We start from the raw sequence: 11,181 nt of genomic DNA on the forward strand, positions 1-11,181 counted from the left end.
TATTAGACACCATTTTTCTCTCCAACACACCAATAGTTCAATGATTCTATCATTTGTTCAATGTGGGTCTTCCCTACTACAATGAAGATCACACTCTATCTGGGTTTACTGCTCCCATGTCACTATTACGTATGTTCTCTCCTAAATTGGAAATGGGGGTTGGGGGGGGGGAGGAGTCTGCCAAACACAGTAGGATTCTTCCTTAAGTTCTGTTCACATTGCAAGAATGTCAGTGGAAAGTATGGATTGTTCATCAGTTTTCCTTCATTCTTGTCATGTGACCAGCCCATCTTCAGTTATAATTTTCTTGGATGATATCCTTTTCTCCTGTGCAATTTCTTGTTTGTCATGTGTTTCAGACTGCTCATGCCCACCATGAACCTCTCTATTGCCCTTTGGTTTATCCTCAATTTTAGTTCTTCAGAGACTGCAGTGTTCCATGACACACAGACATACAACACTATTGGAAGAATACTATTAAAAAGATAGGCCTTTGTTTCAGGGAGAAGCTTGGTCTACCAAATAACTCTGGATTTTCCAAAGGAAATCCAGCCCACTCTCCTCCTTTTCAATTTGGGGCCAAATAATTGTGAATTTATAGTTCCTATCCAAGGTACAGATAGACATAAAGATAGAAAAATATTGATAAAGATACCTAGTGATATAAATATCTAGTGACATATTTATAGAGATATATCTATAGGTATTAATGGACAAGCTCCATTTTCCAATGCCAGTCAATAAACATTTACTAGGCACCTGCTATGTGCCAAACACTGTGCCAAGTGCTGAGGATACAAATACAAATAAAAACATAGACAGTCTCTGCCCTCATAATACATAAAAGGAAGTTGGAAGGGGGTGTGGGGTGAGAGGTGTACACAGCGTGGGGACATAAAGGAGGGTTCCAAAGAAGTCCAAAAGCAGTGGAACTGGTGGAAAATGCCAGAAATGCAAAATAATAGGATCTAGAAATGGAAGGCCCTTCCAAAATCATCTCTTATGGGGGTTCTTAACCTGGGGTCAGAACTTTAAGAAAAATATATGGACAACTGTATTTCAATATAATTGGTTTCCTTTGTAATCCTACGGATTTTATTTCATTCATTTAAAAACATGATTCTGCAAAGGTGTATATAGGCTTTACCCAGACTGCCCAAGGAGTACAGGACACAAAGAAGATGAAGAACCCAGATCTAATCTATCTCCATTTTCCAGTGAGGGAAACTAGTCAAGAAAGGTTTAACGTGTTACCTAATGTCACACGGGTAGTAAGCGGTAGAGTCAGAACTCAAAAGCAAGGCTTCTGACTCCAAATCCAGCACTCTTTCCACTGAGTCACTGATTTCCTTTGTTGTCAGATGAGAAGAGGAAGAGAGGAAGGAAGAGGAGGAGGAGAGGTCTCATTTATTTTTATTTTATTTTTTTCCATAGGGAAATTAAAAAAGCATAAATTCAATATCAAGGAAGCCAAAGTAGTGTATTAGAAACTAAACCACTGCTAACTGGAAAAGAGTAGGCTCCCAAAATAAAAGTCAGCACACCACCATATCATACCACCACATCGCTTTATGGTGGAGAATCAGTCTTGCCTTTCTTTGTCATGCACCAAACATTACTGTACCATCAACCATTTAGTCCTGACATCTATTTTACTGTCATGATGGGAGAGTAAAAATTAAATCACAATTTTAACTATTTTCATAAAGATTGTATAAATATGTTTGATTCCTTTATTCCTCTATCGAATGTCAAAGGCTAGATAGAGCATTCACTGAAGACTGATAATGACTCACAGAGTATTTGTGATATCAGAGTCATCCTATGTTTACCTTTGAAGCAAAAGGGTAATTCTTACCACTATCTAGGAAACTATACATAAATTAATTCCTAGAATATGGGGGTTTTCTTTTTTAGTACAAAAATCTTTTCCTTTATGGCTTAAAAAGCCAAGAGATCTTGGTACCAGTATAAAGTGTGAAAATAAGAATGCCATAGATCCAAGGTCTACCTCGCAGATCAACGAAAGTAGTTTCTACTCCTGGTAAACTCATTCAAATGTGCTTTCAGCTTATTTGGACTGGGTCCAACTAGAGTACTGTGTTTCTGAGGAGGACAACTCCCCATCCCTTCCAGGATGCCATAGTTAGCAGAAAGATGGGAGGCAGGCCTACCAGTCATAGAAACACCCCCACTGACCTCATTAGAAGAGTCTTTAAACTGAAATCTAAGAGGAAAGAAGGAAAATGTGTCCACTTAAAACTGTAAAACCAGATACTACGGAAGACAACAGGTGTGAAACAGAATGAAAGAACAGTAGAGGGAAGCACCTACTATTTTTCTGGGAAAAAATATATACATTTACACACACATACACACACATATATATGTATAAATAATTAGGAAGCAAACACAGAAATAGGGTGTCAGAGCTGGAAGGGCTTTAGAGTACGAAACATAAAATGTGAGAGTCCAAAGGGCCCTTAGGACAGAGAAAGAGAATGGTGGAGCCTTCTAATACAGAATGCCTGATCTGGAAGGGAGCTCAGAACACTGAGCATAGAATGTCAGAAGTGGAAGGAACCTTCCAGTTCTAGTTCAACTCCTTTGCAGATGGGGAAACATTATAGACTCAGATATGTAAATACCAATACAGAAGGTTAATAATAAAATAAACTTGAAATTTTAACACAGGAACCTACATTTGATCACCCATGTTTGGTGAGACAGGACTCATGATAGAAATATCATTTAATTCAATAAAAGTTCATATGCCTACTATGTGTGAAGTGCTGTGCTCCAAGCTAGGGATACAAAGATAGACAATGACCCAATCCCTGCATTCAAGGAGTTTACAGTACAGGAAGAGGGAGGAGAGCAGAGAGAGGAGTAAGACATGATGATCACAGACATCCTAGATCCAGAACTGGAAGGGACTTCAGAGGCCACCTTGTCTAACCCCCTCATTTTACACAGGAGGAAACTGAGGTCCAGAGAAGTGAAGAGACTTGCCCAAAGTCACACATGAGATCCTAGATCTAGATAATATTGGCAAAGCCCTTTATCACACTACCTATTACTATTGGAAGGGAAGGGCCCTCAGAGGCCATCTAGTCCAACTCCCTCATTTTACAGAGGAGGAAACTGAGGCCCAGGAGGGGAAGGGACTTACAAAGGTAGGTAGTATGATCAATATTAGTAGTTAGCATTCTTTCTACAGAGTCAAAAAGATCTGGGTTTAAATCCCATCCAGGTCACTAATTTAGTGTCTCTCTGTCAGAGGGACAATCTATATAAAAGTACTTTACAAACATCAAACACATTGTGAATGTCAACCATCATTATTGCCAAATGTCTGACAGAATTAGAGGGAAGGGTACCCAATAAGAGGAAATTACAGTTCTAGGCCTTCACAGCCTGGAATCTACTCTATTCCTGGGCTTCATTGGCATGTAAGTGAAGCCAGGCCTATTCTCTTTAAGCTTCTGTCTTATTTCTTCTGAGGAGGAGGTGGCTTCTATAGCTTTTTATTCCCAGTCCTGATGCCTCCAAATCTCTCCCTCCCTTTGGTAAAGAAATACCCAACCCTGATGCTCCCACTCAAAGTCTCTGGGGCAGGGACTGTTAACCTGAGATCCATGACCCTCTTTATTTTAGTCATTTGAAAACTGTACTTCGATATAATTGGTTCCCTCTATATTCCTGTATATTTGATTTTAGGCATTTAAACCCATGATTCTGAGAAGAGGTTCACAGAAGAGGTCGAGTGTCCAAGGCTGTCCAAGACAACAAAAAAGGTTAAGAAGCCCTGATCTAGACCATAAAGAGCTCCCCAAAGAAGAGACAATACAGATTTGCTCACAGATGGCAATGCATTGCATGGTCTTACAAACAAAAATGTGCAAGGCACATTCAAATTCGATGCAGAAGAAACTCAGGATTCAATGTCTCTGACTTCTTGCTTTGCACATTCCCTGACAATATACCACATTCAACCTCAACAAAAGGTTTCATTTTTGTCTCTATCCACAGTGCCTGACCCAGAGTAGACACTTACTAAACGCCCATTCATCGACTGAGTAATCTGTGAAACCATAGAAATGCAACTCCACCCTAGCCCACCAAAGGCCTCCTCATCTCTGGGCTCACACTGGCATATGGAGGTCAATGCTGGAGGAGCCAGATCCAAAAAGAGAGAGATGAGGCTCTTTTTCTTGAACTCCCTGGCTCTTCTACTCTGCATCCCAGAGCTCTGAGGAAAATCACTTAAAGCTTTGGTTGGGCTCTTCGAACAAAGGGAAATAGAAAGGTACTCAATGAGCAATATAGATTAGTATTTATTTATTAGCAGGCAACTATTCATTTCCTCCATACAAACATGCTTAAACCCAAAAGATTCATAAGCACACGACAAAGATATAACCATAGCTTAAAACTGTTATTATATCCCAAAGAAATCATACAAGTGGGGAAAGGACCCATATGTTCAAAAATATTTATAGCAGCTCTTTTTGTGGTGGCAAAGAATTGGAAATCAAGGGGATGCCCGTCAATTGGGGAATAGCTAAACAAGTTGTGGTATATGAATGTAATGGAATACTATTGTGCTATAAAAAATGAGGAGCAGAGGGACTTCATAATAATCTGGAAAGACTTATATGATCTGATGCTGAGTGAGGGGAGCAGAACCAGGAGATCATTATACACGATTACAGACACATGGTATCTGTGATGACTAACTGATAAACTTGGCTCTTCTCAGCAATGCAAGGTTCTAAGACAACCCCAAAAGATTCATGATGGAGAAAGGGATTCACATCCAGAGAAAGAATTACAGAGTCTGAATGCAGATTGAAGCAAACTATTTGCTCTTTTTTGTTTCTTCTTTCTCATGGTTCATTCCATTGGTTATAGTTCTTCCTTGGAACTTCACTATTGTGAAAATAAGTTTAATGTGAAGGTGTATGTAGAACCTGTATCAGATTGCATGCCAATATGTGACAACTGTTTGGATGTGTGGGGTGAGGGAGGGTGAGGCAGAGAGGTTAACATCAACAAACAATACTGAACTCACTTTTGAGGAGTGGAAAGCAGGAGGGGACCTTCTCCATGCTCTTCCTCACAACTAGCAAAAGCAAATACTTTCTCTCTGACTTGATACTACAGCATCTGAAGGGTAATAATGTGAAGCAGAGGGGAACTCATCAAGAACTTATTGCTAGACATGGCTGAGAATTGCACGGGATGGAAAGATGTTAAGGAGGTGCAATGTGCAGCAGTGGAAGGAGTATCCACGCTAATGAAGCCAAAGTACCTTTAGTATCAGAAAGTTCTTCTTTGGTTCTCACCTAAATCTTTGCCATGGCCATTCACCACCTTCCTCCGTTGTTTGGCTCTGTGGTACCATATTCAACAACAGCCAGTGAGTTAATAAAAGGACTACTGGATCTGGGTCCAGAGAAGGACACAAAAGTTATTCTTTCAAGTCATTTTGGGAACTTTTCTGAAAACCCAGCTGTCAATAATCAGCCCAAAGGTTGGTTTACAGCTCAGTTCAGCATCATTTCCCTGAACTCAGCATTTTAAAAAATGGCTTCCCACCTGTCTGTTGTCAGAGGTGACATGATAGTAAACTGTTTTCTCTCCATTTGGTGTGGTTTGCGAAGCTGCTATGGGGAAGAAGGCGACTAACTGAAAAACGGAGTGTCATACCACAAGCAGAGACAGTAACTGTCTCTGTACATTGTTTAAAAATAGTATGTACAAAATGTAACACTCAAAGCACCCACTGGCGTGATGTGAAAAAGAAAATGAGTTAAGAATGACGTACATTCCCTCTGGGAGAAGCGCTTGGGGCCTTCAAGGAACAAAGACTCCAAATTTACTGAGGTTGATATGTCATACTTCCATTGACCCCATCCATGTAAAATGTTGATGAGAAGAATCTACATGCTCATTGGGGCCATCCTCTATGAGAGTATTAATAGGGAATGATCAGGCTTTAATGAGGAATATTCCACAGCAGACTGCATATTTACTGAAACACATATAGTGGATACAAAATCTCACTGTGATTACTACTTGTTGACTATTAAAAAGTTTTTGATTCAGTAGAGCAAAACAGCCTTAAAGTCATTCAATTAATTAATCAACAAGTATTTATTAAGTGACCACTAGGTGTCTTTCATTGCACTAGGTACCAAGGACATAGAGACAAAAATGAAAGAGTCACGGCAAGGACCGGGGTGTCAACGTGCGCGCGAGAAGGCCAAGCAGCTGGTGGCCCTGCTGCGGGACGAGGACCGCCTGCGGGAAGAGCGGGCCCACGCCCTCAAGACCAAGGAGAAGCTGGCTCAGACAGCCACGGCATCCTCGGCGGCTGTGGGGGCCGGGGCACCCCCGGAGGCGGAGCAGGCCTGGCCCCAGAGTAGCCGGGAGGAAGACCTGCAGCTGCACCTGGCCCTGGCCATGAGCAAGGAAGAGGCCGACCAGGAGAACATTGTACGCAGTAACAGCCATAATGTGCGCATTCGTCGAGGCGATGATCTGAGGCTGCAGATGGCGATCGAGGAGAGCAAGAGAGAGACCGGGGGCAAGGGGGAGTCGTCTCTCATGGATCTGGCTGTCTTCACGGCCCCAGCCCCCCCCACCGTCCTCTGACCCCTGGGGAGGTCCTGTCCTTGCAGCCGTCCCACCCTCCGACCCCTGGGGGGCCCCCCAGGACTCCCTGTCCCACCCTCAGCTGACCCCTGGGGGGGTCCGGCTCCCACCCCTGCGTCTGGGGACCCCTGGAGACCTGCCCCACCCCCTGGCCCTGCAGCTGATTCTTGGGGCCCCCCCTGCTCCCCAGACCCCTGAGGGGGAGCTGATGGCCCAGGAGGGGCCCCAGTCAGTGGCCGTCTACCGCCATGGACCCGTGGGCACCAGCGCCAGCCTTCTCCGACCCCTGGGGAGGCTCCCCGGCCAAGCCCAGCACCAATGGCAGCCCAGTACCTGGAGGCTTCGACGCGGAACCGGAAGAATTCTCTGACTTTGACCGCCTTCGGACGGCACTGCCCACCTCGGGCAGCAGCACTGGGGAGCTGGAGCTTCTGGCTGGAGAGGTCCCCGCACGGAGCCCCGGGGCATTTGACCTCAGCGGGGTTGGGGGCTCCCTGGCAGAGGCTGTGGGGAGCCCTCCACTGACAGTGCCGCCGGCCCCCACGCCCCTGACACGGAAGACGCCAGAGTCCTTCCTGGGACCCAATGCCGCCCTCGTGGACCTGGACTCTTTGGTGACTCGGCCGGGGCCTGCTCCTCCAGGACCCAAGGCCTCCAACCCCTTCCTGCCAACTGGAGCCCCTGGCACAACCACTGGCCCATCCCTCACCAACCCTTTCCAGCCTCCACCTCCAGCCATGCTCACTCTGAACCAGCTGCATCTCAGCCCTGTGCCCCCGGGGCCCCACCGGCCTTCATCTCACCCCTGGGTGGGGGGCCTGGCCTGCCTCCCATGATGCCCCCGGGAACCCCACCCCCTAACACTAACCTTTTCCTCCTATAACCGGGCGGGGGGGAGGGGGATGCCCACCTCCTCTCACCCTCCAGGAGATCAGTATTCTGAGTGCATGTGAAAGGGGGAGACCCTTCCTCCCCCTCCCCCCCCAGCCTCAGTCCAAACCTGACCCAGTAACACTACACCCTCTCCCCAGCCTCCTCCTAAAGCTAGAAACAGGAGGGAGGCTTGGCAGGCAGGGGGACCCCTCTATCCGGAGGCATTAGATGGGGTTGGGGCATGTGGGCACCCCCTCCCTGATTTCCCCCAGCCTTGAATCCTTCCCCTCCAATCAGTGTGGGAGCCCTGATCTCCCCGTCCCCCCACAGTGACTCTCCCTAGTGATCACTCTTCTGACCTCTGTAATAAATGACGTTTCTGACGAAAAAAAAAATGAAAGCGTCCCTGTTCTCAAAGAGTATGTTTATAGTCTATTGGAGAAGACAGTACATATAAACATATTCAAGATACATACAAAATAAATGCAAAGCAATTGGGGGAGGAGAGGAAGGCACTAGCGGTTCTAGGCGTTCTCCTTGAATATATCAAAATTATTCAAGACTCCATGAAAGATATAACAACAGCAGGGTGGAGCCAAGATGGCGGCTGGAAAACAGGGACTTGCTTAAGCTCTCCCCCAAATCCCTCCAAACACCTGTAAAAATGGCTCTGAACAAATTCTAGAGCTGCAGAACACATGAAATAGCAGAGGGAAGCAGGTCTCTGGCCCAGGATGACCTGGATGGTCACTGGGAAGGGTCTATCGCACCATGCTGGGAGCAGAGCACAGCCCAGCGTGAGCCGTGCCAGGACAGACCAGACCAGGAGGCCACTGGAGCAGGCCTTTGGGCCATGAATCACTGAGCTGTTGTAGTTACCAGACTTCTCAACCCACAAACACCAAAGACCACGGAGCAGGTTAGTGGGTAAACTGCTAGATCAGGTTAGAGAGCGGTCCAGCCACTGGGGGTGGCAGAGGTGGGGCAGCAGTGGAGCTCCATCATCAGCTGCTTCTGGAGTCCCTGGCTCATACAGTGGGAGGAATCAAGCCGCAGACCAGAGCGGGAGTGCAAGGCGGTCTTGGGGTGGGGGGGAAGAAAATCTGGAACTCAAAATCATGTGGAACTGAGTGTTGTAAACTAAAAATAAAAAATCTTAAAAAAAATAAAAAGAAAAGAAAGATATAACAACAGAAACAACCTTGGTCAATGACACTTTGATAATTAATATAAGATGAAGCATAAAACATGGAGAAATATGGCCAGTACTACCATGGTAGAGACCTAATACACAATATAAATAAATGTGAAGTCTTCCAAATGTTCCTGTTTGTAGATGACATTGTACTGATCACATTAAGCCCCTAAAACATGGCAGAACTTCCTGGATTAGATCCATAACCACTCAAAAGAGTCTGGCCTAACCATCTACCTAGGAAAAAAAGTAGAAAAAAGTTCTCAGGTTGTCTTAGCTCGGTGGCTTTAAGCCCAGTGTTACTGGGCCATGGCCATGGGATGAGAACCTCCATAATGGCCAATTAATGTCACTTTGTTCATTCGTCATGTAGTGAATTGATTACTTTTGTTAAAATCTGTAATAAAAGCAACTAAAGAGACTGGGCATCGTTGGCCAGTCTTTATGCTGTTCATTTTTCTGAAGGACATTACAATTATTCAGGGGAAGATCTTGAGTCTAGAGCTAAAAAGGACCCCAGAGGACATACAGTCCAAATCCCGTCATTTCACAGATAAAGAAACTAAGGTCCAGGAAGTTAAAAAAAAACTTGCCCAAGTTCCCACAAGTAAGAAGCATCAGGAATGGGATTTAAAAACAGGTTCTTCGAAGCTAGAGGCAATGTTATCTCCGTTATGCCACCACGCTTCCAATGTTAAATACTTGAGAGTTTAAGGATGCTGTAACAAAGCATACAAGGAGAATGCTGTTGTTCACAACATAACAAGGGTGCAATGTACATTGATTTAAGGAGTCAGAGAAGGAAAATGTGAAGTTCCACAGTTCTGTTGTTGGAATACACTTGCATCTTTTCAGTAGAGAGGTGGTTGTCTATGAGTCTGGAATGTTAGATTCTCTGTCAGTTACAATCATTCTATGAGATGATATTGCTTAACAATGTTTTTCTTGTTATAGGGAAGGGTTCTATGGAAAGGAGATTATGTAAGAAAGGGTTCCAAGGAAAGTATCTAAAAACCATATACAAAAAGATTAAAACTTCCAGAACAAAGGAACTTGGGAAAGTAAATGCAATCAACAAATTGACAGATTTTCTCCTGCACTTCTCTGCTTAACCAAATAGTTTGTTAATTTAATTGATCTTTGCTGTCAACACTAGGAACTGTTAGACGGAGCCAAGATGGTAGGAAGCAGTACAATGAGGAGTTCACCCCCCAAAAACTCCTCCAAATAAATTTGGAAAATGCACTCATCTGACTCCTGTTGGAGAAATCCAGGAAAAAGTCACAATGAGTCATTTTTCCAGCCCAGGTCAGCATAGGGAGACAAATAGGCCTACAGACACTGAGGACAAAGTCTCTCGTGTGGAACATACCACCTCAAAGGGTCACAGACCCATTTTGGGGCACCATAACAGAGACAGTTGCAAAGGTAACTAGTGTAATGACCAACCACAATTCCAGAAGACCAATGATGAAGCATTCTACTCACTTCCTAAAAGGTAGAGTGAAGGACACAGCACAAAATGAAATGTGTGTGTGTGAATGTGTATATATTGAACATGGCCAAGGAAGAAATTTGTTCTGCTTTATTATACATATTTGTAACAAGAATTTTACTTTTTGAGGCCTCATTTTAAAAATGTATAGAAGACTGAGTCAAATTTATAAGAATATAAGTCATTCCCCAATTGATAAATGGTCAAAGGATATAAACAGACAGTTTTCAAATGGAGAAATTAAACCTATCTATAGTCATATGAAAAATGCTCTAAATCACTACTGATCAGAGAAATGCAAATTAAAACAACTCTGAGGTATCGCATCATACCTATGAGATTGTCTAACATGACAAAAGAGGAAAATGATAAATGTTGGAGAAGATGTGGGAAAATTGGAACACTAACGCATTATGGGTGGAGTTGTGAATTCATCCAACCAGTCTGGAGAGCAATTTGGAACTATGCCGAAAGGGCAATAAAACCGTGCATACCCTTTGATCCAGTTTGTATCCCAAAGAGATCATACAAATGGGAAAAGGAGCCGCATGTACAAAAATATTTACAGCAGCTCTTTTTGTGGTAGCCAAAAATTGGGAACTGAGGGAATGATCATCAACTGGGGAATAGCTGAAGAAACTGTGGTATAGTTGTAATGGAATGCTATTGTGCTATAAGAAATAATGAGCAGACAGACTTCAGAAAACCTTGGAAAGAATTGCATGAACTGACGCTGAGTGAAGTAAGCAAAACCAGGAGAACATTGTACACAGTAACAGCCATAATGTGCAATAACCAGCTCTGATAGACTTATCTCTTCTCAGCAATGTGATGAATGAAGACAATTCCAAAAAACTCATGATGGAAAAAGCTATCCACATCCAGAGAAAGAGCTATGGAGTCTGAATGCAGATGGAAGCACATTACTTTTCCCTTTTTTGTCATTTTCTTTCTTTCT

The 11,181-nt window shown here is 43.9% G+C and overlaps 1 pseudogene; it reads left to right on the plus strand.

Moving 5' to 3' along the window:
- The window catches only part of LOC118832533, a 28,448-nt pseudogene extending 20,905 nt beyond the window's left edge, over window positions 1-7,543 (plus strand).
- Window positions 7,544-11,181: the final 3,638 nt, after the last annotated feature.

The sequence above is a fragment of the Trichosurus vulpecula genome, chromosome X (assembly GCF_011100635.1).
Source record: "Trichosurus vulpecula isolate mTriVul1 chromosome X, mTriVul1.pri, whole genome shotgun sequence".
Taxonomy (NCBI): Eukaryota; Metazoa; Chordata; class Mammalia; order Diprotodontia; family Phalangeridae; genus Trichosurus; species Trichosurus vulpecula.